Below are 27684 nucleotides of genomic sequence, written 5' to 3'. Positions count from 1 at the left end.
GGGCTGAATGACCTCCTTTTGCACTGTAAATTCTATGGTTCTATGACTTTGAGACTGTCGGCTAGGCTGCCATTTGAACTCCAGTGTCAGCTCCCTTACAATTTGCAACTATCATTTCTACAGTTGTGGCCTCATCGTCGGGCCTCCATCCACGTCAGCCTTTGCTCAAAAGCTGATCCTGTATTTAATTGTACTTTAGGCCTCTGGCAAACATATCCTCACGGTTGATATCCAAGCCCAGACCAGACTCACAGCATCAAAAGAGTTTTTTTAATTCGAGAGTGTAACCTCAGTCCATTCACTTCATAACTGGGCAGCACGGTAGCACGGTGGTTAGCACAATTGCTTCACAGCTCCAGGGTCCCAGGTTCGATTCAGGAAATTTCCAGCCACTGAGCACGAGATGCAGGTGGAGAATTATTTCAAATCGCTCGAACTTCCCAAAATCAACTTTAGGAGTTTCAAAAAAATCCCGTTGCCACGTTGTCTAATACTTAATTTCTCAAATGAAGGCTAAAAAAGTATTCCATCCCAGCCTCGTTGTCCTCTTTCTATGGTGTACAGCACTGAGAAAAGTTGAGTGTGGCCTCACAGCCAGCAGCCATTATTGGACTAACTTTATTTTGCCGTCCCCAGCGGAGGGGGAGCTCTTGCAATACGCGACACGGGTAAACAGGCGCAACATGCAAAGCAGCCCATGATCAAATTGACAAGTTTGAGGGGCTCCTCCTGTGACGGCAAGGCTTACTTCCAAATGGTCATTATTCCCGATTCCCCCTTGAGCTTCCAGCTCCTTCAGCAAGCTCCTTGCACAAGCAGACTAATCTCTGAGGAAGTCTGAGCTGCGATCTCGCAGTGACCGTCTTAGCCTGTTGGTAAAAACACATTGAAAGGATTTCTTGCAAGCGGTGCCTTTCCTCATAAAGAAATGTGACTGGATTCTCTGAAAGTGAATGCAATTTGCTCCTAATGCCTCTGGCTCACAAGGGCGGTTATAAGGGCAGGACTTCAGCCAGTAATTACTACACCTACGCATGACAGTCTACGGATGCCAGAGGAACCCTCTGGCTGAAAAGCCCCAGCGATACAGTAAATGAGCCAGGGCTGAATTTCACATCCAATTATTGACCGATTCTCTGAACTTTCTGCACAGATCGGGCGGCGTTTCTTTAACAGGATCGGAAAACGCTGGAAATGCCCAGCTGGTGGGCAGGAAAACTACATTAATGTTCCAGGTTGATGACCTTGAGTCAGAAAATGTTTGAGATGCATTAGGGTTTGGACAAAGTACAAAGACAGGGAAGAAGGTGAGGGCAGAGAGGAAGGGCAAAAATGGGAAGGTCTGTGACAGGAGGGAAAACAGAAGAGATTACGGTCGGGACGCCTCGGAAGACCTTGAGAAACGGCAGGATTCCTGACTCTTCCCGGGCCCTCTGATTTTCACGAGTGCCGGTCCGAGTCAAATGCGGGCACCCAGCACCCCCACCCTGACACAGCCCCCTTGTGGGGGTGAGGCAAGGTCTTGGGCTGGATTCTCCGATCCTATGGCTATGTCCGCAGGATCCGGCTGGTCTTACAACCAGAAAGTCGGCGCCGCCCCGGCACAGATCCTCCGTCCGGTGGGGGGCGAGCAGCCGGGCGGCATAAAGCCCCAGCTTTACCTGCTGTTATGGGCGAGGCGTTTTCAGAACCCCAAAATGTATCATGGAGTTCAACCAACCTCCCCTTTAATGGATTTGTTGCTTTTCCGAGCACACGGCTTGTTCCCTAGGAGTGGGATTACAATTATGGACACGTGGGTTTTTAAACACAAAACAATGTTTATTCCATGAACTCAACTTAACATCTTAAATAAACATTGGATCTCTTAACACCCCTTACTTCAAAGATAACTCAGAAAATATTGCAACAGTAAATAATTCCCTAAAATGTTCCTTCAAATTTCCAAGAGACTTAACACCTTTCAACAAAATCACATCAGGCTTTACTTTAAATCACCCAAATGATCCAGAGATAGTCTTTCATGGCAGGGATCCAGCTCACTGCAAAACACAGACACACACAAGCTGCTTTTCAAACTGCAAAACTAAACTGCAAAATGGCTGACCTGAGCTCAGCCCCACCCACTCTCTGAATTCACTGTTTTCTTAAAGGTACATTGCTTAACGTCCATCTCTTAAAGGTATTCTCACATGACACTGCGGATACGGCCAGGAATGGCCGGGTCCGTGGCCTGCGCCGTGCAACATGACACTGGCCAGGTGCGGACCCAGCATGCCAAACACCCCCCCCCTGTAACCCCGCTCGCCACCCCGGACTACCCCCCCCCCACCAGTCCCCCCCAGCCCCTGCCGAAGGTCCCCCTGCCAGCGGAATGGCTCCCCCCCCACAACCCCGACTGTGGCGACGCTGGACTCAATCCGCAGCTGCCACACGAAGTCCCCGAACGGTGTGAGCACACGCGCGCGGCGCCGTCGGGGACTCGCCCCATAGGGGGCGGAGCATCGGAGGAGGGCCTCGGGTGACGTTTTCAAGGGGGCGGAGCATCGCAAAAACGGTGTCGCCCCCAATTCCGGCGTAACCGGGGATTCTCCGGCCGATCGGCGAACAACGATTTCAACGGAAGATGACCACCAATGCATCCACTATTTCCAGAGCCACCTCCTGAAGCACTCTGGGATGCCGATTCTCAGGCCCTGGGGATTTATCCGCCTCCAATCCCATCGGTTTTCCCAGCACCAATTCTCACTAATGTTGATCTCCCTCCGCTCTTCCCTCTCACTAAACCTTTCATTCTCCAACATTTCTGGGATCTGATTTATCTCCTCTTTTGTGAAGACAGAACCAAAGTATGTATTCAATTGCTCAGCCATTTCTTTGTCCCTTATTATGCAATCCCCTGTTTCTGTCTGCAAGGGACCTACATTTCTCTTTACCAATCTCTTTCTCTTCACATATCTGTAGAAACTCATCATGTCAGTCTTTATGTGCCCTGCAAGCTTCCTTTTGTACTGTACTTTCCCCTTCTTAATCAATCCCTTCGTCCTTCTTTGCTGAATTCTAAACTGCTCCCAATCCTGAGGCCATTCCCCTCAACTGTATCCAAAATGGTATGTCCATTCTGCAGGGGAATGGCCACAGGAGATTCCTGCACTACCTGCCTTGCTCTCTTGCTCTGTTTGGTGGTCACCCTTTCCCTTCCTGCCTGCGGAGTCTGAGCCTGCGGTGTGACCACCTCTCTATACGTGCTATCCACGATACTCTCCAACTCGCGGATGCTCCATTCGAGCTTCCAGGAGCTGTACCTGGAGACACTTTCTGCACACATGGGCTGGTTTAGCACACTGGGCTAAATCGCTGGCTTTTAAAGCAGACCAAGGCATCCCAGCAGCACGGTTCAATTCCCGTACCAGCCTCCCCGAACAGGCGCCGGAATGTGGCGACTAGGGGCTTTTTCACAGTAACTTCATTGAGGCCTACTTGTGACAATAAGCAATTTTCATTTTCATTTCCTCAGACCTATTATTTTTCTTGGCCAATCTGTATGCTTCTTCCTTGTATCGGATACTATTTCTAATTTCCTTTGTAAGCCATGGATTGGCCCTCTTACCCCCTTTGCTTTTGTGCCAGACAGGAATGAACAGTTGCTGTAGTTCCTCCCTGCGATCCTTGAATGTTTGCCATTGTCTATCCACTGTCATTCCTTTAAGTAACTCTCCCCAATCTATCAAGGCCAACTCATGCCTCATATCTTCATAGTTCCAAGATTCAGCACCCGAGTCTCCGAATCAACTACTTCACTCTCCCATCTTGATAAAAAATTCTAACATGTTATGGTCGCTCATCCCCAAGGGGTCTCGTACAGCCAGATTGGCAATGATTCCCTTCTCATTACACAGTACCCAGTCTAAGATGGCCTGCTCTCCAGTTGGTTCCTCCATATATTGGTCAAGAAAACCATCCCGTATACACTCCAGGAATTCCTCCTCTACGGCATTGTGGCTAATTTGATTTGCCCAATCTATGTGAAGATTAAAATCTAAAATTAGTTCATCCACTTTATTGCAAATGTTCCGTGCATTAAGGCACAGAGCCTTTAAGTTTGTCTTTTTCACAATGCTGGTCTTGCTCCCAATATTTTTCTCTCCTGCCCTGTTTGAATTTTATCCTTGGTTTCTCCACCTGTCACTTTTCTTATTCACTTTTCTACCTTTTGCTTTTGTCCTTGCTCCCTCTTTCTCTGACTCCTTGCATAGGTTCCCATCCCCCTGGCATATCAGTTTAAACCCTCCCCAACCACTCTCGCAAATAGTCCCCCGAGGACATCAGTCCCGGTGCCCAGGTGTAACCCATCCAGTTTGTACAGGTCCTACCTCCCCCAGAACCGGTCCCAATGCCCCAGGAATCTGAAACCCTCCCTCTGACACCATCCCTTCATTATACAGTGCCACATATCCATCCTATATATCCTGTCATTTCTACTCTGACTAGCACGTGGCACCAACAGTAATCCTGAGATCACTACCTTCGAGGTCCGATTTCTTAACTTCCTTCCTAGCTCCCTGTATTCTGCTTTTAGGACCTCATCCCTTTTTTTAACCTATGTCGTTTGCACCAATGTGTACCACGACCACTGGCTGTTCACCCTCCTCCTCCAGAATGTCCTCTACCTGCTCCGAGACATCCTTGACCCCAGCACCTGGGAGGCAACATACCATCCTGGAGTCTCATTTGCGGCCACAGAAACGCCTGTCTATTCCCCTTGCAATTGAATCCCCTGTAACTATTGCACTGTCACACTTATCACCCCTCCCCTCTGCAGCAGAACCAACCATGGTGCCGCGAGTTTGGCTGTTGCTGCTTTCCCCTGAGAGGCCATTCCCCTCAACAGTATCCAAAATGGTATATCTATTCTGCAGGGGAATGGCCACAGGAGATTCCTGCACTACCTGCCTTGATCTCTTGCTCTGTTTGGTGGTCACCCTTTCCCTTCCTGCCTGCGGAGTCTGAGCCTGCGGTGTGACCACCTCTCTATACGTGCTATACACAATACTCTCCAACTCGCGGATGCTCCATTCGAGCTTCCAGGAGCTGTAACTGGAGACACTTCCTGCACACATGCTGACCCTGGGGACTGGAACTGTTCCCAGCCTGCCACATGGAGCAAGAGGAGCAGACCACGGTAGCATTGTGGGTAGCACAATTGCTTCACAGCTCCAGGGTCCCAGGTTCGATTCCAGCTTGGGTCACTGTCTGTGCGGAGTCTGCACATCCTCCTCGTGTGTGCGTGGGTTTCCTCCCACAGTCCAAAGATGTGCAGGTTAGGTGGATTGGCCATGATAAATTGCCCTTAGTGTCCAAAATTGCCCTTAATGTTGGGTGGAGTTACTGGGTTATGGGGATAGGGTGTGGAGGTGTTGACCTTGGGTAGGGTGCTCTTTCCAAGAGCTGGTGCAGACTCGATGGGCCGAATGGCCTCCTTCTGCACTGTAAATTCTATGAAACCACGCCTTGGAACTGTCCTGCCATGATTTATTCCTTTCAATTAAACCTTTGGAATTAAACTTTAGAAAGATGTTTTTGTATCAGATTAAATCCAATCCCCGTATACTATTTAATTGGATTTTTTTTTTTTAAACTGAGTATTTATCCCTCTTGATCTGACAACAAATTAAAAATAGTTATTTAATTGAAGTTAAAATAGTTATTTAAATCAACTTAAAAATAGTTGGTCAGGTGTTGTTCCTCAATTCTAAGCTGAACCTCACTGCAAGAACTTGGAAGGCTGAGGTGAGTGGGGACAGAGTGGGAAAGAGACAGAATTAACATGACTGGCCGGCAGAGCTCAGGGTCATGTTTACTGAGCGAACGGACATGTTCTGCAAAGCAATCAGCCAATCTGTATTCTGTCTCACCCTAATGGAAGAGGAGACCGCAATGAATACCGTATGTTCAAATGAAAGATGTTCAGGTGTAAGTAAGTCGCTGTTTCATTTGTTGAATCATTTATTTAAATTATGTTATTTCCTTAACTTCAAAACTTACATGAGTTCTCCCTTTAAACCAAGACTTCCAGTGGAGTCCTATGGCCCAACCATCTTCAGCTGCTTCATCAGCAGACTTCCCTCAATCATAAGGTCAGAAGTGGGAATGTTTGTTGTTGATCACACATTGGTCAGTATCATTCGCAACTCCTCAGACACTGACGTAGCCCGTGTCCATAAGCAATGTGACCTGGACAATATTCAACCCTGGGCTAGGAAGCGGCAAGCTACAGGTGCGTTGCACAAATGCCAAGGCAACGACCATCTCCACTAAAAGAGAGTCCAACCACCTCCCCTTGATTTTCAATGGCATTGCCATCACTGAATCCCCCACTAACAATATCCTGGGGAGAACTCAACTGGACCAGCCGTAAAAAAAATCCTGTGTGTCAAGAAGAGCAGATCCGAGGCTGGGAATCCTGCAGTGGGTAACTCAGCTCCTGACCGCCACCCCCCCCCCCCCAACCCAACCCCACTACCCCCCCACCCCCCACCCCCAACACCTGTCCACCATTTCCAGGGCACAAGTGTAATGGAATACTCCCCACCTGCCTGGATGAGTGCCGGCTCCAACAACACTCGATAGGCTCGACACCATCCAGGACAAAGCAGCCCCGCTTGATTGGAACCTCAACCATCACTTTAACCATTCACTCCCTCTACCACCGACGCGCAGTAGCAGCCGTGGGCACTATCTACAAGATGTTTAAGGGCACAGCTGATGGTAAGTGCCAAACTGTTCAAATCCCAAAAGTGAAACTTGAAACAACTGCCTCGCGTTTTTTTGTTGCAATTTGCATAGCATGAGTAGAGTTTTGAAATCCACGAATGATGGGGGCGATTCTCCCAAATGGAGCCCAAGTGTTCGCGCCTGTGTACGACCTATTCTGCCCCCCACAGGGGGCCAGCACGGCGCTGGAGCGGTTCACGCCGCGCCAACCTCCCTTCCCGGTGTCAAATGGGCGCCGCGCCAACCCGCGCATGCGCGGGGGACTTCGTCCGCGCGCCAGCCCCGACTCAACATGGCGTCGGTGTCCAGGGTCCGGCCGCACAGGGAAGTAGGCCCGGGTGGGGGGGGGGGGGGTGGGGAGAGGCCGGCCTGCCGATTGGTGGGCCCCGATCGCGGGCCAGACCCCATCGGAGGCCCCCCTGGGGATGGAGCCCCCCTCCACGCCCCCCCCCCCCCGACCGTTCGCGCAGAGTTCCCGCCGGCGACGACCAGGGGTGAACGGCACCGGCGGGACTCTGTCGTATCCGCGCGGCCGCTCGGCCCATCCGGGCCGGAGAATCGTCGGCCCCACCGATTCCAGCGGCCCGCAGCCGGCGCCGCACAAAGTGCGCCGGCGCAAATGGCGCCGATTCTCCACACCTCGGCGAATCGCACGTCGGCGTCGGGGCGCCGTGGCGCGGTTATGGCGTTTCTCCGTCCCGGCGGGGGGCTCGGAGAATCGCCCCCCATGTTCCAGGCTACTTGTGATGATTTTATAGTGAAGTAAATGTTTATTAAGAAATAGGAAAACAAACAGAACCATACCGAAACACGACAATGGCTTCACACTGTACAAATATTTCAAGATACTTCCACACATTTTAATTTAATTCCCTTCAGAGCTAACCTTCCCCGTATCTGTTTGGCAACTCCTCATAGATTTTCAAATCTAGAAAAGTCCAGTAATTTCCATGTTAAACTTACTCATTCTTTGGTCACCAAGTCCCAGGAATATTTCCCGCAACTTTGGCACTTTAGCTTAGATCTAAGACAGCTCCCTTCATAGGTTTCAGTATCCACTTAAATACGTTATTTCCCTTCCTCTACTGTCTCACCCAGTCTCTGGGAACTGTTCCCAGCCTGCCACATGGAGCAAGAGGAGCAGGCCAGTGTAGCATTGTGGATAGCACAATTGCTTCACAGCTCCAAGGTCCCAGGTTCGATTCCGGCTTGGGTCACTGTCTGTGCGGAGTCTGCACATCCTCCCCGTGTGTGCGTGGGTTTCCTCCGGGTGCTCCGGTTTCCTCCCACAGTCCAAAGATGTGCAGGTTAGGTGGATTGGCCATGATAAATTGCCCTTAGTGTCCAAAATTGCCCTTAATGTTGGGTGGAGTTACTGGGTTATGGGGATAGGGTTTACCTTGGGTAGGGCGCTCTTTCCAGGAGCTGGTGCAGACTCGACGGGCCGAATGGCCTCCTTCTGCACTGTAAATTCTATGATCTATTCTATGATCTTTCAAATCAATTCTGGGAGACAGCATTTTTAAAGATCATAGAAAATCAATTCTGGGAGAGAGCATTTTTAAAGTTTTACTTGATTCAACCCTCAAGGATGTTGCTTGCTTGGAAAATAATTTCCCGCACCTGTAAAAGTAGGGAAGCTTTACTGCAGCTGTACCCGGACTTGGTGTGACAACATCTGGAGTACTGTGTGCAGTTTTATTAAAAAGCTTTCCAGCTTCCTGTTCCCAAGTTTTGAATTTTGGAAAGAAGAGGTCAGACTCCTCAGCACCAAGTGGATCTTAGAAACCAGATTTGGGGGGACTCAGTTCGATTGGTTAACTGGCAATCAGTAGATTGGCCAGGGATAGTGTTCTGCCTGACAACAGTCGGTGATTGGTTCCCGCATGACACTTTCCGAGAGAATGATACTTTCCGAGAGAACTTAGCAGAAGTGTTTAGACCTCGGAAGTGAAAGGAATGTCATAAAAAGGCTGGGCCTGTATCATTGGAGTTTAGAAGAATGGGAGGTGATCTTACTGAAAGACTTAAGATCCTGAGGAGACTTGAGAGGGTGGATACCTGGAGTTTGTTCTCTCTTGTGGGGTGTCTAAAACTAGGGAACGTAAAAATAAGAGGACTCCCTTTTGAGACAGCGATGAGGAGCATTTTCTTCTCCCGAAGGGTCATTAGTCTGTGGAATTCTCCTCACCAGGGAGCACTGGAAGCTGGGTCATTGAATCTATTCAAGGCTAAATTACACAGATTTTTGTGAGGCAACGCAGTCAAGGATTATGGGGGCAGACAGGAAAATGGAGCTGAGACAACAACCGGATTAGCCATGAACTTACTGAATGGTGGAGCAGGCTCGAAGGGCCACAGGGCCTATTCCTGCTCCTATCGCCATTTCTTCAATATGGTTGGGTCACATTCCTGGGACTCCCTCCCTAACAGCACTGTGGGTGTACCCGCACCCACATGGACTGTAGCGGCTCAAGAAGACGGATCACCACCACCTTCTCAAGGTGAGAACTCCTGCAGTGATGTCCTGCGACTATTAGCCTCAAGCTGCATGATACAACCTTCCTGTTTGGTGACTGTGTCCCTTTGTGTCGGACATTACCACAGTGAAACCTTCTCCTTCCTTAGGTTTAATTGGGTCCCAGTTCATGGGGGCGACACGGCGCGACAGTGGTTAGCACTGCTGCCTCACCATGCCAGGCACTCGGGTTCAATCCCGGCCTTGTGCGGAGTTTGCACGTTCTCCCCGTGTCTGCGTGGGTTTCCTCCGGGTGCTCTGGTTTCCTCCCACAGCCCAAAGATGTGCAGGTTAGGTGGGTTGGCCACGATAAATTGCCCGTCAGTGTCCAGGGCTGTGCGGGTTAGGTGGGGTGACGGGGCTGCAGGGCTAGAGCGGGAATCTGGGGCGTCATTCTCCGACCCCCCGCCGGGTTGGGGAATCGCCGGGGGCTGCCGTGAATCCCACCCCCGCCGGTTGCCGAAGTCTCCGGTACCGGATATTCGGCGGGGGCGGGAATCGGGCCGCGCCGGTTGGCGGGCCCCCCCGCTGGATTCTCCGGCCCGGATGGGCCGAAGTCCCGCCGATAAATTGCCTGTCCCGCCGGCGTGGATTAAACCACCTTTTGAACGGCGGGACAAGGCGGCGTGGGCAGGCTCCGGGGTCCTGTGGGGGGTGCGGGGCAATCTGGCCCCGGGGGGTGCCCCCACGGTGGCCTGGCCCACGATCGGGGCCCACCGATCCGCGGGCAGGCCTGTGCTGTGGGGGCACTCTTTCCCTTCCGCCTCCGCCACGGTCTCCACCATGGCGGAGGCGGAAGAGACTCCCTCCACTGCGCATGCGTGGGAAACTGTCAGCGGCCGCTGATGCTCCTGCGCATGCGCCACCCCGAGATGTCATTTCCGCGCCAGCTGGCGGGGCGGAAATCCCTCCGGCGTCGGCCTAGCCCCTCAATGTTGGGGCTCGGCCCCCAAAGGTGCGGAGCATTCCGCACCTTTGGGGCGGCGCGATGCCCGTCTGATTGGCGCCTTTTTGGGTGCCAGTCGGCGGACATCGCGCTGTTTGGGGAGAATTTTTTCCCTGGTTAGGGTGCTCTTTCAGAGCGTCGGTGCAGACTCGATGGGCCAAATGGCCTCCTTCTACACTGTAGGATTCTATAATTCCATGTTAAACTTACTCATTCTTTGGTCACCAAGTCCCAAGAATATTTCCCGCAACTTTGGCACTTTAGCAAATATCGAGTCAAAATGAAATTGAGTTATGAAGCAGTCAAACATGTGCCAACTCTGATTCTAAACCAGTAGGATTTTACCAGTTTATCTCGGATTGATTAAAATCCCCATTAAATCTTATCTGTTTATAGATCAACTCGTCCTCCTCCATATGGGTCTGGGTATTCCCCGAACATTAGCCTGGACTTTTAAATTATTTCTATTTCATCCAATTTCTAACCAGCATTTATCCAGCCTTTTTTTTCTGCAATATTTATTAGCACAGACTGTGAGCTAATTTCCCTTGAACAAAAGTCTTCATTGTTGAGGCTTGTTAATGTGTATCACATGTTCCCAAGTCTTATACTCCCCATTCAATTACAATTAAGTAAATATGTCATTATAAAGAACAAAGGCAGACTCGAAAGCATTCTGCTCCTTTTCAAAGGGCACTTTAAAGCTCCTTTTAATGATGTCCCCGGACTTTGTGAAAGGGCAACTAATTCTCCAAAGTAATAGTCGGAGCAATAATAGGACTTTGATGAAATGAGCTACTGATCTGAGCTAAATCCTTCAGGAAAGAAAGTGCTGTTAATATTTTCAACAATCTCACCGAGGCTGTGCCAATTAAAATAGCCCATTAATAGAACATACAGTGCAGAAGGAGGCCATTCGGCCCATCGAGTCTGCAGCGACCCACTTAAACCCTCACTTCCACCCTATCCCCGTAACCCAATAACCCCACCTAACCTTTTTGGTCATTAAGGGCAACTTATCACGGCCAATCCACCTAACCTGCACGTCTTTGGACTGTGGGAGGAAACCGGAGCGCCCGGAGGAAACCCACGCAGACACGGGGAGAACGTGTAGACTCCACGCAGTCAGTGACCCAGCGGGGAATCGAACCTGGGACCCTGGCGCTGTGAAGCCACAGTGCTAGCCACTTGTGCTACCGTGCTGCCCTGCAACATAGCGAGGATGTTCGATTTGTGCAAATGACTGATTAGGGTGTGAGCCAGTCTCGCACCCAGGGAAGTACTAAAATGTGGGCAAATGGGATTTTCTCCATTTTGCCAGGGAGGATAAAAAAGTAGCTTCTGAATGAAATGGTGAGAGGTTGCAGAGTTCTGAGGTGCAGAGGGATCTGGGTGTCCCAGCGCATGAATCACAAAAGGCTGGTACAGAGGTACAGCGAGTAATTAGGGAAGTTAATAGAATGTTATTGGTTATTGTGAGGGGAATTGATTCCAAAAGTAGAGAGGTTGGGCGATATTCTCCCCCCCCCCCACGCCGTCCAGACGCCTGCACGCGATTCTCTCACTGCCACCAAACCGGCGCGCGCGAATCAAGGCTGGCCGCTGGGAGAATCGCCGCTTGCCGTTGGTAACGGGCGAGCGGCGATTCTCCGGCCCGGATGGGCCGAGCGGCCTGCCCAACACGACAGGTTCCCGCCGGCGCCATCCACACCTGGTCGCTGCCGGCGGGAACAGCGCAGGAACGCTGGGGGGCAGCCAGTGGGGGGCGAGGGGAGGTTCCTGCACCGGGGGGCGGCTCAAAAGGGATCTGGCCCGCGATTGGTGCCCACCAATCGGCGGGCCGATCTCTCTGAAGGTGGACCTCCTTTCCTCCGCTGCCCCGCAAGATCGATCCGCCATCTTCTTGCGGGGAGGTCGGCAACCGTGCATGCGCGGGTGAAGTCATTTACGCGGCGCCGCTTTTACGCGGTGCCAAGACCCGGCGAGTGTAAATGACACAGCATCGCTCCTAGCCCCCCGGGGGCAGGAGAATAGGGGGCTGGGAGCGGCCTCCGACGCCGGAGTGAAACACTCTGGGGCGAAATTCTCCCCCAACGGCGGGATGTCCGCCGACTGGCGCCAAAGCCGGCGCCAATCAGACGTGCATCGCGCCGGCCCAAAGGTGCGGAAGGCTCCGCATCTTTGGCGGCCTAGCCCCAACATTGAGGGGCTAGGCCGACGCCGGAGGGATTTCCGCCCCACCAGCGGAAATGGCGTTTGTTTCCCCGCCAGCTGGCGCGGAAATGCGGCGCATGCGCGGGAGCGTCAGCGGCCGCTGTCAGTTTCCCAGCGCATGCGCGGGAGCGTCAGCGGCCGCTGTCAGTTTCCCGCGCATGCGCAGTGGGGAGAGTCTCTTCCGCCTCCGCCATGGTGGAGACCGTAGCGGAGGCGGAAGGGAAAGAGTGCCCCCACGGCACAGGCCCGCCCGCGGATCGGTGGGCCCCGATCGCGGGCCAGGCCACCGTGGGGGCACCCTCCGGGGTCAGATCGCCCCACGCCCCCCCCCCCCCCCCCAGGACCCCGGAGCCCGCCCACGCCGCCTGGTCCCGCCGGTAAATACCAGGTTTGATTTACGTCGGCGGGACAGGCAGTTCCTGGGCGGGACTTCGGCCCATCCGGGCCGGAGAATCCAGCGGGGGGTCCCGCCAACCGGCGCGGCCCGATTCCCGCCCCGCCCAATCTCCGGGAGCGGAGACTTCGGCGGGGGCGGGGGCGGGATTCACGGCGGCCAACGGCCATTCTCCGACCCGGCGGGGGGTCGGAGAATGACGCCCCTGGTTCTCACTCCGGCGTCAGGACATAGGGCGAAATTCTCCGTTATCGGCGGAAAGTCCGCCGATCGGCGCAAAAAACGGCGCAAATCCCACTTGCGTCACGTCATAAAAATGGGCCGATAGTCTCCGGCCTGAAATGGGCTAGCAGCGACGTGACGGGATCCACGCTTGCGCAGTGCTTCACGCCGTGCAGCGTCATACGCGCTGCACGGCGTGACGGCTCATAAGGCCGCGCTGCTCCCCCCCACCCGACCGGAACACCCGACCGCAACACCCGACTGGATGGCTAGCCGTCGCTCAGCCCCGAGGTTCGAGTCACGCGATGTGGAGGCGTTCCTGGACGCGGTGGAGCAGAGGAGGGACGCCCTGTATCCCAGGCACGGCCGCAGAGTTGCCCCACGCCACAGCCGGCGTCTGTGGAGGGAAGTGGCAGAGGCCGTCACCGCTGTGGCCCTAACACCACGGACAGGCACCCAGTGCCACAAGAAGGTGAACGACCTCGTCAGAGCAGGCAGGGTGAGCCTCCCCCATATCCCCCATATCCCCCCTCCCCATATCCCCCCTCCCCCATATCCCCCATATCCCCCCTCCCCATATCCCCCCTCCCCCATATCCCCCATATCCCCCCTCCCCCATATCCCCCCTCCCCCATATCCCCCATATCTCCCCCTCCCCCATATCCCCCCTCCCCCATATCCCCCCTCCCCCATATCCCCCCTCCCCCATATCCCCCCTCCCCCATATCCCCCCTCCCCCATATCCCCCTCCCCCATGTCCCCCATATCCCCCCACCCCCATATCCCCCCTCCCCCATATCCCCCATATCCCCCCTCCCCCATATCCCCCCTCCCCCATATCCCCCCTCCCCCATATCCCCCCTCCCCCATATCCCCCCTCCCCCATATCCCCCCTCCCCCATATCCCCCCTCCCCCATATCCCCCCTCCCCCATATCCCCCCTCCCCCATATCCCCCTCCCCCATGTCCCCCATATCCCCCCACCCCCATATCCCCCCTCCCCCATATCCCCCATATCCCCCCCTCCCCCATATCCCCCCCTCCCTCATATCCCCCCCTCCCCCATATCCCCCATATCCCCAAGTGAATCCAGCCCTAACCTTAACCTCTGCAATGCACGCGCAACCGATGGCGTGCATTCATATACCTGCCTAACACTGTTGCCTTTTACCCCTGCCACCCCCCCCCCCACAGGAGAAGCGCGCACACAACAATAGGGAGCATGTGAGGACTGGAGGAGGGCCCGCTGATGAGAGGCCACTGACCGTACACGAGGAAAGGGCCCTGGAACTGGCTGGCGGACCTGAGGACCGGGAGGTTGCTGATGCAGAGGTCGGGGCCCCACGAGCAAGTGAGCCACCAACAGCCCGTCCCCATATCCCCCCTCCCCTATATCCCCCTCCCCCGTATCACCTGATCACTGCCTGATGTCTAACCATGCATGCTTCATTGTGTATCGCAGGACCAAACGTCCAGGCACCCATCCCCGCAGATGCACACCGCCCGCAGGATGCCCCTCGGAGACCACAGGAGACGGAGAGACCCCCACCCTCCAGCATGCGACGCCCGCAGATGCCCCTCGGAGACCACGGGAGACGGAGAGACCCGGACCCTCCAGCATGCAACGCCCGCAGGATGCCCCTCGGAGACCACGGGAGACGGAGAGACCCGGACCCTCCAGCATGCGACGCCCGCAAGATGCCACTCGCACACCACGGGAGACGGAGAGACCCGGACCCTCCAGCATGCGACGCCCGCAGGATGCCCCTCGGAGACCACGGGAGACGGAGAGACCCGGACCCTCCAGCATGCGACGCCCGCAGGATGCCCCTCGCACACCACGGGAGACGGAGAGACCCGGACCCTTCAGCATGCGACGCCCGCAGGATGCCCCTCGCACACCACGGGAGACGGAGAGACCTGGAGCAACAGGGAGACGACACCCCCCGTCACGTGCGGGAGCAACCACCCAGCGATGAGGGGGGCAGCCACAGGCCCCCGTCACATCCGAGCCAGGACACCACTACCCAGGACACCACTATCCAGGACACCCCTACCCGGGGCACCACTACCCAGGACACCCCTACCCGGGACACCACTACCCAGGACACCCCTACCCGGGACAGCACTACCCGGGACAGCACTACCCGGGACAGCACTACCCGGGACAGCACTACCCGGGACAGCACTACCCGGGACACCCCTACCCGGGAAGACGAAATACCGGACAGTGACTCAGAGTGGATGGGTGGAGACGAACCCCCACCCCAAAGTGCCATGGACTCAGAGTGGGACGACGAGCACGACACAACGCCACTGCTGTCACCAACACCCTCCACCATCGCAGAAACACTCACCACGGTTGGGCACTTTAGTGATGAGGCATCCGGTACACTCACTGGTGCGCACAACACAGCCGTCCCGGTACAGCAGGTGGAGGTAGGAGCAGCAGAGGGACCGGGCGGTCGGAGGGCAGCCCAGGCCAAGCGAACATCTGCCGCCCAGATGGATCCCGGGTTCCTGCAGTTACCACACCCACACATAGATCCGATGCAACCACCGACACGGAGACGAGCGAATAGGGTGACGGGTGGCTTGCGGCGGCTGCGGTCGCAGGTGGAGGAGTCCACCCGTGTCCAGGAGCTGGGAGTGGTCCCGGTCATGCGTGCCACCCAGGCTGACACCGCACGGGTGACGTCCGCGGTGGAGGCAATGGGTGCGACGGTGTCAGACATGGGGAACGGTTTGCGAGGCCTGGGGCCTTCCGTGCAGGCGGCGTCTGTGGCCCAGGAAATGGCTGCCCTCTCACAGGAGGCCATGAGCCAGTGCCAGCGCCAGATGGCAGAGGCGCTCAACGCCATAGCCCAGTCTCAGCAGGCCATGGCCCAGTCTCAGCAGGCCATAGCCCAGTCTCTGCAGGCCATGGCCCAGTCTCTGCAGGCCATGGCCCAGTCTCAGCAGGCCATCGCTGAGGGCATCGGCGCCAGTGGCCATGTGCGAGCTGGCGTCGCACTGTCGCAGACAGGGTTCGACAACCCCCTGGGCTCCATGGCTGCAAACCTGCAGACCCCTGTCGATACCAGCACGGGCCTCCAGGACTGGCAGCGCCAGATGTCGGGGGCGCGTCGGATGGCCAGTCCGTTCGCATCCCCCCACCCATGTAGAGGCCTGGGGGCCATCGGGCACCCCGAGGGAGGAGGAGGTGGTGTGGTCCGTCCCGGCTCACTCTGTAGGGGAGGTCCCGGTACACCGCGACACCTCGGACTCCCACCCTTCCGTCCCAGGTGCATCGGGTGGGCAACGGGCAGGACAGGCTGGCAGCTCGCCATCCCAGTCGCCCGGGCCGCAGCCTGGCCCATCTAGGCCAGGACGCCCGCCAAAGGGATCCAGTGTCAGAGGGCAGGAATCACAGGAGTCCACCTCCAGTTCTGCTGTACCGTCTGGGGAACCACGTAGACGTAGTCAAAGGGCCCGTAAGGCCAAACAATTAGACACTGAGTAAGTTGGCACGGGTGCAGGGCACAGATGAGTTTTAGGCGCTAGGGCACGTGCATGAACTCCTTTGGTTATTAAAGTCAATGTTACACCTACCGAAGCTGCCTTTGTGCTCTGTCCAAAGTGTGCGGGGGTGTCATGTACGTTGAGCGCAAGTGTGTGTGTGAGGGGTGGTCTTACCTCAGCTCCAGGTGAGTCTGCCCCCTTCCCCCTGGGCCGCCATCAACATCCCCCGGGCAGAGGACGGGACCGTGCGCTGCAGTGTCACAGCCGCATGCAGGGATGGTCCGGGTGGATGGTGGTACTGTGGCCATGGGTCAGACATAGTCCAACGATGTAGAGCCAGGAGCTCATCGGAGGCGGGTTGTCATCATTCTCCATGGCCTGCGATAGACACGCGTCCACCCGCAACTGGGTGAGCCCGGCCCGTTGTGCCGCCGGTGGATCGGCAATTGGGAGTGGGGGGGTGGTGTGCATGCGGGTGGGGTGTGTGGGGTTGGGGAGGGGGGTGAGGGTGCTGGGTGGGTGGATGGGTGGGGGGTGTGGGTGGTCAGCTGTTGTCATGGTGTGCGGTCTGTGGCCATACTACCCGATTCCCACGCCCATCTAGTCAGTGAAGCGGGCGTCTATCAGTCTGTCCCGTGCCCGCTGGGCCAGCCGGTAACGGTGGACAGCCACCCGTCTGTGTCTACCCCGTCTGCCCTGACCATTGCCCCCATCCCCCTCATCTGGGGAGGACTGGGCCTCTTCCTGCTGCTCCTCCACTCCGCCCTCCTCTGCCTGCGGCACATCGCCCCTCTGCTGGGCTATGTTGTGCAGGACGCAGCACACCACAATGATGCGGCCGACCCTATCTGACCGATACTGGAGGGCGCCCCCAGAGAGGTCCAGGCACCTGAAACGCATCTTCAGCACACCAAAGCACCTCTCGATCACTCCCCTTGTCGCTACATGGGCATCATTGTAGCGGTTCTCCGCCTCATTGCGTGGCCTCCGTATAGGCGTCATCAGCCACGATCGCAATGGGTAGCCCCTGTCGCCCAGCAACCAGCCCCTCAGCCGGGGATGGCGTCCCTCGTACATGCCGGGGATGGATGACCGCGACAACACGAATGAGTCGTGTACACTGCCTGGGTGACGGGCGCAGACGTGCAGGATCATCATGCGGTGGTCGCAGACCACCTGTACGTTCATCGAATAGGTCCCCTTCCTATTAGTGAACACGGCCCTGTTATCTGCAGGTGGCCGCACGGCGACGTGCATCCCATCGATCGCGCCCTGGACCATGGGGAACCCGGCAATGGCAGAGAAGCCCACGGCCCGGGCATCTTGGCTGGCCCGGTCCACGGGGAAGCGGATGTAGCGGTGCGCCATGGCATAAAGGGCATCTGTCACTGCCCGGATGCACCGATGCACCGATGTCTGCGATATGCCGGACAGGTCCCCACTCGGTGCCTGGAATGACCCCGTTGCATAAAAGTTCAGGGCCACCGTAACCTTGACGGACACGGGGAGAGGGTGTCCCCCGCCAGTGCCACGCGGTGACAGGTGTGCCAGCAGGTGGCAGATGTGTGCCACGGTTTCCCGGCTCATCCGGAGTCTCCTCCTGCATTCCCGGTCCGTGAGGTCCTGGTATGACTGCCGGGGCCGGTACACACGGGGCGCCCTCGGGTGCCTCCGTTGCCGTGGGGCCGCGACGTCCTCCTCCCCCTCCTCGTCCTGTCGGTCAGGTGTCCCTCCAGCCTGGGCGGCTGCCGCCTGCCCCTCTGCGGCAGCCTGCGCCGCCTCTCTGGCACGCTCCTCCTCCTCCTCCTCCTCCTCCTCATCCAGGGCAACATAGACATGAGCGGCTGCCACCACGGCGGCCAACATCGCTGGATGGTCTGAAAACATGACGGCCTGGTGGGGGGGAGGGGAACGACGACATGTCATCATTGCCCATATCCCCTCCTCCCCCCAGCCAGGTGGCATGGACCGCATGGGTCCAACTGTTGGAGGCTGGCACCTGGCCAGGTGGACCAACTCATTTGCCCTCCCATCACCCACCCCGGCACGGACCCCCCCCCCCCCCAACCTCCACCCCGGCACGGACCCCCTCCCCAACACCCATCCCAGCACGGACCCCCCCCCAACCTCCACCCCGGCACGGACCCCCTCCCCAACCTCCACCCCGGCACGGACCCCCTCCCCGACCTCCACCCCGGCACGGACCCCCTCCCCAACCCCCAACCTCCACCCCAGCACGGACCCCCCCCAACCTCCACCCCGGCACGGACCCCCTCCCCAACCCCCAACCTCCACCCCAGCACGGACCCCCCCCAACCTCCACCCCAGCACGGACCCCCCCCGACCTCCACCCCGGCACGGACCCCCTCCCCAACCTCCACCCCGGCACGGACCCCCTCCCCAACCCCCAACCTCCACCCCAGCACGGACCCCCCCCCCCAACCTCCACCCCGGCACGGACCCCCTCCCCAACCCCCAACCTCCACCCCAGCACGGACCCCCCCCAACCTCCACCCCAGCACGGACCCCCCCCCCGACCTCCACCCCGGCACGGACCCCCCCCCCAACCTCCACCCCGGCACGGACCCCCTCCCCAACACCCATCCCAGCACGGACCCCCCCCCAACCTCCACCCCGGCACGGACCCCCTCCCCAACCTCCACCCCGGCACGGACCCCCTCCCCAACCTCCACCCCGGCACGGACCCCCTCCCCAACCTCCACCCCGGCACGGACCCCCTCCCCAACACCCATCCCAGCACGGACCCCCCCCCAACCTCCACCCCGGCACGGACCCCCTCCCCAACCTCCACCCCGGCACGGACCCCCTCCCCAACCTCCACCCCGGCACGGACCCCCTCCCCAACCCCCAACCTCCACCCCAGCACGGACCCCCCCCAACCTCCACCCCGGCACGGACCCCCTCCCCAACCCCCAACCTCCACCCCAGCACGGACCCGCCCCAACCTCCACCCCGGCACGGACCCCCTCCCCAACCCCCAACCTCCACCCCAGCACGGACCCCCCCCCAACCTCCATCCCAGCACGGACCCCCCCCCCGACCTCCACCCCGGCACGGACCCCCTCCCCAACCTCCACCCCGGCACGGACCCCCTCCCCAACACCCACCCCAGCACGGACCCCCCCCCAACCTCCACCCCGGCACGGACCCCCTCCCCAACCTCCACCCGGCACGGACCCCCTCCACAACCCCCAACCTCCACCCCGGCACGGACCCCCTCCCGGCACTCCCCCGGAGCCCAGCCTACTCTAACCACCCCCCCCCCCCCCGCCGCACACACACACAAGCCGAGACACACCTCTCCTCAGGCAATCAGTCTGCGGCCACGCCATTTCCTGCCCAGAGCCAACCCCCCAGGCCGTCACTCACCTCCTCGCTGGTCGGCGTGAGCCTGGAGCACCGGGTCACGCCGATGAAAAGGAGGTTTGATTCACGTCGACGTGAACGGTCATCACGTCGACGGGACTTCGGCCCATCCGGGAGGGAGAATATCGGCAGGCCGAAAATCGGCTGCCTTGCGCAGACCCGTGACATTCTCCGCGGCAGCGGCGCCATTAACGCCCCGCCGACTTTTCTCCCTTCGGAGACTTCGGCGGGGGCGGGGGCGGGATTCACGGCGGCCAACGGCCATTCTCCGACCCGGCGGGGGGTCGGAGAATGACGCCCCATGGGTCACTCAGCTAAGACGGAGATGAGGAGAAGTATTTTCTCCCTGAGGGGGGTGAGTTTCTGGAATTCTCGTCCTCAAAAGGCGGTGGACGCAGAATCTTTGAATATTTCTAAGGCAGAGCCAGAGATTCTTGATTAACGAGGGGGTTGATAGGTTATCGGGGAGGGGGCAGGAATGTGGGGTTAAGGTCACAACCAGGCCAGCCACGATCTTATTGAATGGCGGAGCAGGCTACTGCTGCTCCTGGTTAGTATGGGCGGGATTCGCTGATCCTGAGGCTAAGTGTTGACGGCGTCGCGGGTACGCACATGCGCGCTACGGCCAGCACGACTTCGTGCATGCGCGCTACGGCCGGCACGACTTCGCACATACGCACTACGGCCAGCACGACTTCGTGCATGCGCGCTACGGCCGGCACGACTTCGCACATACGCACTACGGCCAGCACGACTTCGTGCATGCGCGCTACGGCCGGCACGACTTCGCACATACGCACTACGGCCAGCACGACTTCGCACATGCGCGCTACGGCCAGCACGACTTCGTGCATGCGCGCTACGGCCGGCACGACTTCCCGCATGCACACTACGGCCGGCACGACTTCGCGCATGCGCGCTACGGCCAGCACGACTTCGCACATACGCACTACGGCCAGCACGACTTCGCACATACGCACTACGGCCAGCACGACTTCGTGCATGCGCGCTACGGCCGGCACGACTTCGCACATACGCACTACGGCCAGCACGACTTCGCACATGCGCGCTACGGCCAGCACGACTTCGTGCATGCGCGCTACGGCCGGCACGACTTCCCGCATGCACACTACGGCCGGCACGACTTCGCGCATGCGCGCTACGGCCAGCACGACTTCGCACATACGCACTACGGCCAGCACGACTTCGCACATACGCACTACGGCCAGCACGACTTCGCGCATACGCACTACGGCCGGCACGACTTCGCACATACGCACTACGGCCAGCACGACTTCGCGCATACGCACTACGGTCAGCACGACTTCGCACATGCGCACTACGGCCAGCCCGACTTCGCGCATACGCACTACGGCCAGCACAACTTCGCACATACGCACTACGGCCAGCACGACTTCGCACATACGCACTACGGCCAGCACGACTTCCCGCATGCGCACTACGGCCAGCACGACTTCGCACATACGCACTACGGCCAGCACGACTTCCCGCATGCGCACTACGGCCAGCACGACTTCGCACATACGCACTACGGCCAGCACGACTTCGCACATACGCACTACGGCCAGCACGACTTCGCGCATACGCACTACGGCCAGCACGACTTCGCACATACGCACTACGGCCAGCACGACTTCGCGCATACGCACTACGGCCAGCACGACTTCGCACATACGCACTACGGCCAGCACGACTTCGCGCATACGCACTACGGCCGGCACGACTTCGCACATACGCACTACGGCCAGCACGACTTCGCGCATACGCACTACGGCCAGCACGACTTCGCACATGCGCACTACGGCCAGCCCGACTTCGCGCATACGCACTACGGCCAGCACGACTTCGCACATACGCACTACGGCCAGCACGACTTCGCACATACGCACTACGGCCAGCACGACTTCCCGCATGCGCACTACGGCCAGCACGACTTCGCACATACGCACTACGGCCAGCACGACTTCGCGCATACGCACTACGGCCAGCACGACTTCGCGCATACGCACTACGGCCAGCACGACTTCGCACATACGCACTACGGCCAGCACGACTTCGCGCATACGCACTACGGCCAGCACGACTTCGCGCATACGCACTACGGCCGGCACGACTTCCCGCATACGCACTACGGCCGGCACGACTTCCCACATGCGCACTACGGCCAGCACGACTTCGCGCATACGCACTACGGCCGGCACGACTTCCCGCATGCGCACTACGGCCAGCACGACTTCCCGCTTGCGCACTATGGCCAGCACGACTTCGCACATGCGCACTACGGCCAGCACGACTTCGCGCATACGCACTACGGCCAGCACGACTTCGCGCATACGCACTACGGCCGGCACGACTTCCCGCATGCGCGCTACGGCCGGCACGACTTCCCGCATACGCACTACGGCCAGCACGACTTCCCGCATGCGCGCTACGGCCGGCACGACTTCCCGCATTCGCACTACGGCCAGCACGACTTCGTGCATGCGCGCTACGGCCAGCACGACTTCCCACATGCGCGCTACGGCCAGCACGACTTCGTGCATGCGCGCTACGGCCAGCACGACTTCCCACATGCGCGCTACGGCCAGCACGACTTCCCGCATGCGCACTACGGCCAGCACGACTTCCCGCATGCGCACTATGGCCAGCACGACTTCGCACATGCGCACTACGGCCAGCACGACTTCGCGCATACGCACTACGGCCAGCACGACTTCGCGCATACGCACTACGGCCGGCACGACTTCCCGCATGCGCGCTACGGCCGGCACGACTTCCCGCATACGCACTACGGCCAGCACGACTTCCCGCATGCGCGCTACGGCCGGCACGACTTCCCGCATGCGCGCTACGGCCAGCACGACTTCGTGCATGCGCGCTACGGCCAGCACGACTTCCCACATGCGCGCTACGGCCAGCACGACTTCGTGCATGCGCGCTACGGCCAGCACGACTTCCCGCATGCACACTACGGCCAGCACGACTTCCCGCATGCGCACTACGGCCAGCACGACTTCCCGCATGCGCGCTACGGCCAGCACGACTTCGTGCATGCGCGCTACGGCCAGCACGACTTCCCACATGCGCGCTACGGCCAGCACGACTTCGTGCATGCGCGCTACGGCCAGCACGACTTCCCGCATGCGCACTACGGCCAGCACGACTTCCCGCATGCGCGCTACGGCCAGCACGACTTCGTGCATGCGCGCTACGGCCAGCACGACTTCCCACATGCGCACTACGGCCAGTACGACTTCGCATATGCGCACTACGGCCAGCACGACTTCGCGCATGCGCACTACGGCCGGCACGACTTCGCACATGCGCACTACGGCCAGCACGACTTCGCGCATGCGCACTACGGCCGGCACGACTTCGCACATGCGCACTACGGCCGGCACGACTTCCCGCATGCGCACTACGGCCAGCACGACTTCCCGCATGCGCGCTACGGCCGGCACGACTTCCCGCATGCGCACTACGGCCAGCACGACTTCGTGCATGCGCGCTACGGCCAGCACGACTTCCCACATGCGCACTACGGCCAGCACGACTTCGTGCATGCGCACTACGGCCAGCACGACTTCGCATATGCGCACTACGGCCAGCACGACTTCGCGCATGCGCACTACGGCCGGCACGACTTCGCATATGCGCGCTACGGCCGGCACGACTTCCCGCATGCGCACTACGGCCAGCACGACTTCCCGCATGTGCGCTACGGCCAGCACGACTTCCCGCATGCGCACTACGGCCAGCACGACTTTGCGCATGCGCACTACGGCCGGCACGACTTCCCGCATGCGCGCTATGGCCGGCACGACTTCCCGCATGCGCACTACGGCCAGCACGACTTCCCGCATGCGGACTACGGCCGGCACGACTTCCCGCATGCGCGCTACGGCCGGCACGACTTCCCGCATGCGCGCTACGGCCAGCACGACTTCCCGCATGCGCGCTACGGCCAGCACGACTTCCCGCATGCGCGCTACAGCCGGCACGACTTCCCGCATGCGCGCTACGGCCAGCACGACTTCCCGCATGCGCGCTACGGCCGGCACGACTTCCTGCATGCGCGCTACGGCCGGCACGACTTCCCGCATGCGCGCTACGGCCAGCACGACTTCCCGCATGCGCGCTACGGCCGGCACGACTTCCCGCATGCGCACTACGGCCGGCACGACTTCCCGCATGCGCGCTACGGCCAGCACGACTTCCCGCATGCGCGCTGCGGCCGGCACGACTTCCCGCATGCGCGCTACGGCCAGCACGACTTCCCGCATGCGCGCTACGGCCAGCACGACTTCCCGCATGCACGCTATGGCCGGCACGACTTCCCGCATGCGCGCTACGGCCGGCACGACTTCCCGCATGCGCGCTACGGCCGGCACAACTTCCCGCATGCGCACTACGGCCGGCACGACTTCCCGCATGTGCGCTACGGCCAGCACGACTTCCCGCATGCGCGCTACGGCCAGCACGACTTCCCGCATGCGCGCTACGGCCAGCACGACTTCCCGCATGCGCGCTACGGCCAGCACGACTTCGTGCATGCGCGCTACGGCCAGCACGACTTCCCACATGCGCACTACGGCCAGCACGACTTTGTGCATGCGCACTACGGCCAGCACGACTTCGCATATGCGCACTACGGCCAGCACGACTTCGCGCATGCGCACTACGGCCGGCACGACTTCGCACATGCACACTACGGCCAGCACGACTTCCCGCATGCGTGCTACGGCCAGCACGACTTCGTGCATGCGCGCTACGGCCAGCACGACTTCCCACATGCGCACTACGGCCAGCACGACTTCGTGCATGCGCACTACGGCCAGCACGACTTCGCATATGCGCACTACGGCCAGCACGACTTCGCGCATGCGCACTACGGCCGGCACGACTTCGCATATGCGCACTACGGCCAGCTCGACTTCCCGCATGCGCGCTACGGCCGGCACGACTTTGCGCATGCGCACTACGGCCGGCACGACTTCGCATATGCGCACTACGGCCGGCACAACTTCCCCCATGTGCACTGCGGCCGGCACGACTTCGCGCATGCGCACTACGGCCGGCACGACTTCGCGCATGCACGCTACGGCCAGCACGACTTCCCGCATGCGCGCTACGGCCGGCACGACTTCCCCCATGCGCACTACGGCCGGCACGACTAGTTGCCTTCTCCGCGCTGGACCCAACGCAACATGGCGTGAGCTACAGGGGCCCTGCGCGGAGGAACATAGGCCCCCACCAGGATAAGCCTGCCCGCCCGCCAATCGGTAGGCCCCGATCATGGGCCAGGCCACCTTGGAGGCCCCCTGGGGTCGGATCCCCCCTCCGCCACACCAGGCCACCCCCGCAACATGAATGCCGAGGTCCCGCCGGCTCGGACCACACAAGAACGGCGTCGGCGTGACTCAGCCGAACTTGGTCGGCACTCGGCCCATTGCGCGGGGAGAATCGCCGGGGGGGGGCACTCGGCCCATTGCGCGGGGAGAATCGCCGGGGGGGGGCACTCGGCCCATTGCGCGGGGAGAATCGCCGGGGGGGGGGCACTCGGCCCATTGCGCGGGGAGAATCGCCGGGGGGGGGCACTCGGCCCATTGCGCGGGGAGAATCGCCGGGGGGGGGGGCACTCGGCCCATTGCGCGGGGAGAATCGCCGGGGGGGGGGCACTCGGCCCATTGCGCGGGGAGAATCGCCGGGGGTGGGGGGCACTCGGCCCATTGCGCGGGGAGAATCGCCGGGGGGGGGGCACTCGGCCCATTGCGCGGGGAGAATCGCCGGGGGGGGGGCACTCGGCCCATTGCGCGGGGAGAATCGCCGGGTGGGGGGGCACTCGGCCCATTGCGCGGGGAGAATCGCCGGGGGGGGGCACTCGGCCCATTGCGCGGGGAGAATCGCCAGGTGGGGGGCACTCGGCCCATTGCGCGGGGAGAATCGCCGGGGGGGGGCACTCGGCCCATTGCGCGGGGAGAATCGCCGGGGGGGGGCACTCGGCCCATTGCGCAGGGAGAATCGCCAGGGGGGGGGGCCTTTCAACAGCCCTCGACCGCAGCGGTGCCAATGTCGTCAATTCTCCGGTCACTAGAGAATCGGTGGAGCGGCGCAGCGTGAATAGCGCCCTCCCCCCGCCAATTCTCCGACCCGGCATGGGGTCGGAGTGTCCCGCTCTATGTTTGTAATTTCTCTGACAGGACAGGTCCCAGAATGGAACTCTGCTCAAAACACTGTGACCTTTTCTTTTTTTTTACGGCCGGCACGACTTCGCACATGCACACTACGGCCGGCACGACTTCCCGCATGCGCGCTACGGCCGGCACGACTTCCCGCATGCGCACTACGACCAGCACGATTTCCCGCATGCGCACTACGGCCGGCACGACTTCGTGCATGCGCACTACGGCCAGCACGACTTCGTGCATGCACACTACGGCCGGCACGACTTCGCACATGCGCACTACGGCCAGCACGACTTCGCACATGCGCACTACGGCCGGCACGACTTCCCGCATGCGCACTACGGCCAGCACGACTTCGTGCATGCACACTACGGCCGGCATGACTTCGCGCATGCGCACTACGGCCAGCACGACTTCGCGCATGCACACTACGGCCAACACGACTTCGCACATACGCACTACGGCCAGCACGACTTCCCGCATGCGCACTACGGCCAACACGACTTCGCGCATGCGCACTACGGCCGGCACGACTTCGTGCATGCACACTACGGCCGGCACGACTTCGTGCATGCACACTACGGCCGGCACGACTTCGCGCATGCGCACTACGGCCTGCACGACTTTGCGCATGTGCACTACGGCCGGCACGACTTCGCGCATGCGCACTACGGCCGGCACGACTTCCCGCATGCGCACTACGGCCAGCACGACTTCCCGCATGCGCACTACGGCCAGCACGACTTCCCGCATGCGCACTACGGCCGGCACGACTTCCCGCATGCGCGCTACGGCCAGCACGACTTCGCGCATGCGCACTACGGCCGGCACGACTTCCCGCATGCACGCTACGGCCAGCACGACTTCTCGCATGCGCGCTACGGCCGGCACGACTTCCCGCATGCGCGCTACGGCCAGCACGACTTCCCGCATGCGCACTACGGCCGGCACGACTTCCCGCATGCACTCTACGGCCAGCACGACTTCCCGCATGCGCACTACGGCCAGCACGACTTCCCGCATGCGCGCTACGGCCTGCACGACTTCCCGCATGCGCGCTACGGCCGGCACGACTTCCCTCATACGCGCTACGGCCAGCACGACTTCCCGCATGCGCGCTACGGCCAGCACGACTTCCCGCATGCACACTACGGCCGGCACGACTTCCCGCATGCGCGCTACGGCCAGCACGACTTCCCGCATGCGCACTACGGCCGGCACGACTTCCCGTATGCGCGCTACGGCCGGCACGACTTCCCGCATGCGCACTACGGCCAGCACGACTTCCCGCATGCACGCTACGGCCAGCACGACTTCGTGCATGCGCGCTACGGCCAGCACGACTTCCCACATGCGCACTACGGCCAGCACGACTTCCCGCATGCGCGCTACGGCCAGCACGACTTCGTGCATGCGCGCTACGGCCAGCACGACTTCCCACATGCGCACTACGGCCAGCACGACTTCGCATATGCGCACTACGGCCAGCACGACTTCGCGCATGCGCACTACGGCCGGCACG

General features: G+C 59.9%; 1 long non-coding RNA gene across 1 annotated transcript in view; it reads right to left on the bottom strand.

Moving 5' to 3' along the window:
- Positions 1-368: 368 nt before the first annotated feature.
- The window catches only part of LOC140429295 (uncharacterized), a 177890-nt gene continuing 150574 nt past the window's right edge, over positions 369-27684 (bottom strand). Inside the window, exon 3 of the long non-coding RNA XR_011949026.1 lies at positions 369-869. This is a non-coding gene — a long non-coding RNA (uncharacterized lncRNA). The remainder of the gene's footprint in view (positions 870-27684) is intronic.

This window comes from Scyliorhinus torazame, chromosome 1 (genome assembly GCF_047496885.1).
Source record: "Scyliorhinus torazame isolate Kashiwa2021f chromosome 1, sScyTor2.1, whole genome shotgun sequence".
NCBI lineage: Eukaryota > Metazoa > Chordata > Chondrichthyes > Carcharhiniformes > Scyliorhinidae > Scyliorhinus > Scyliorhinus torazame.
This window is presented reverse-complemented; position numbering and strand designations above follow the sequence as displayed.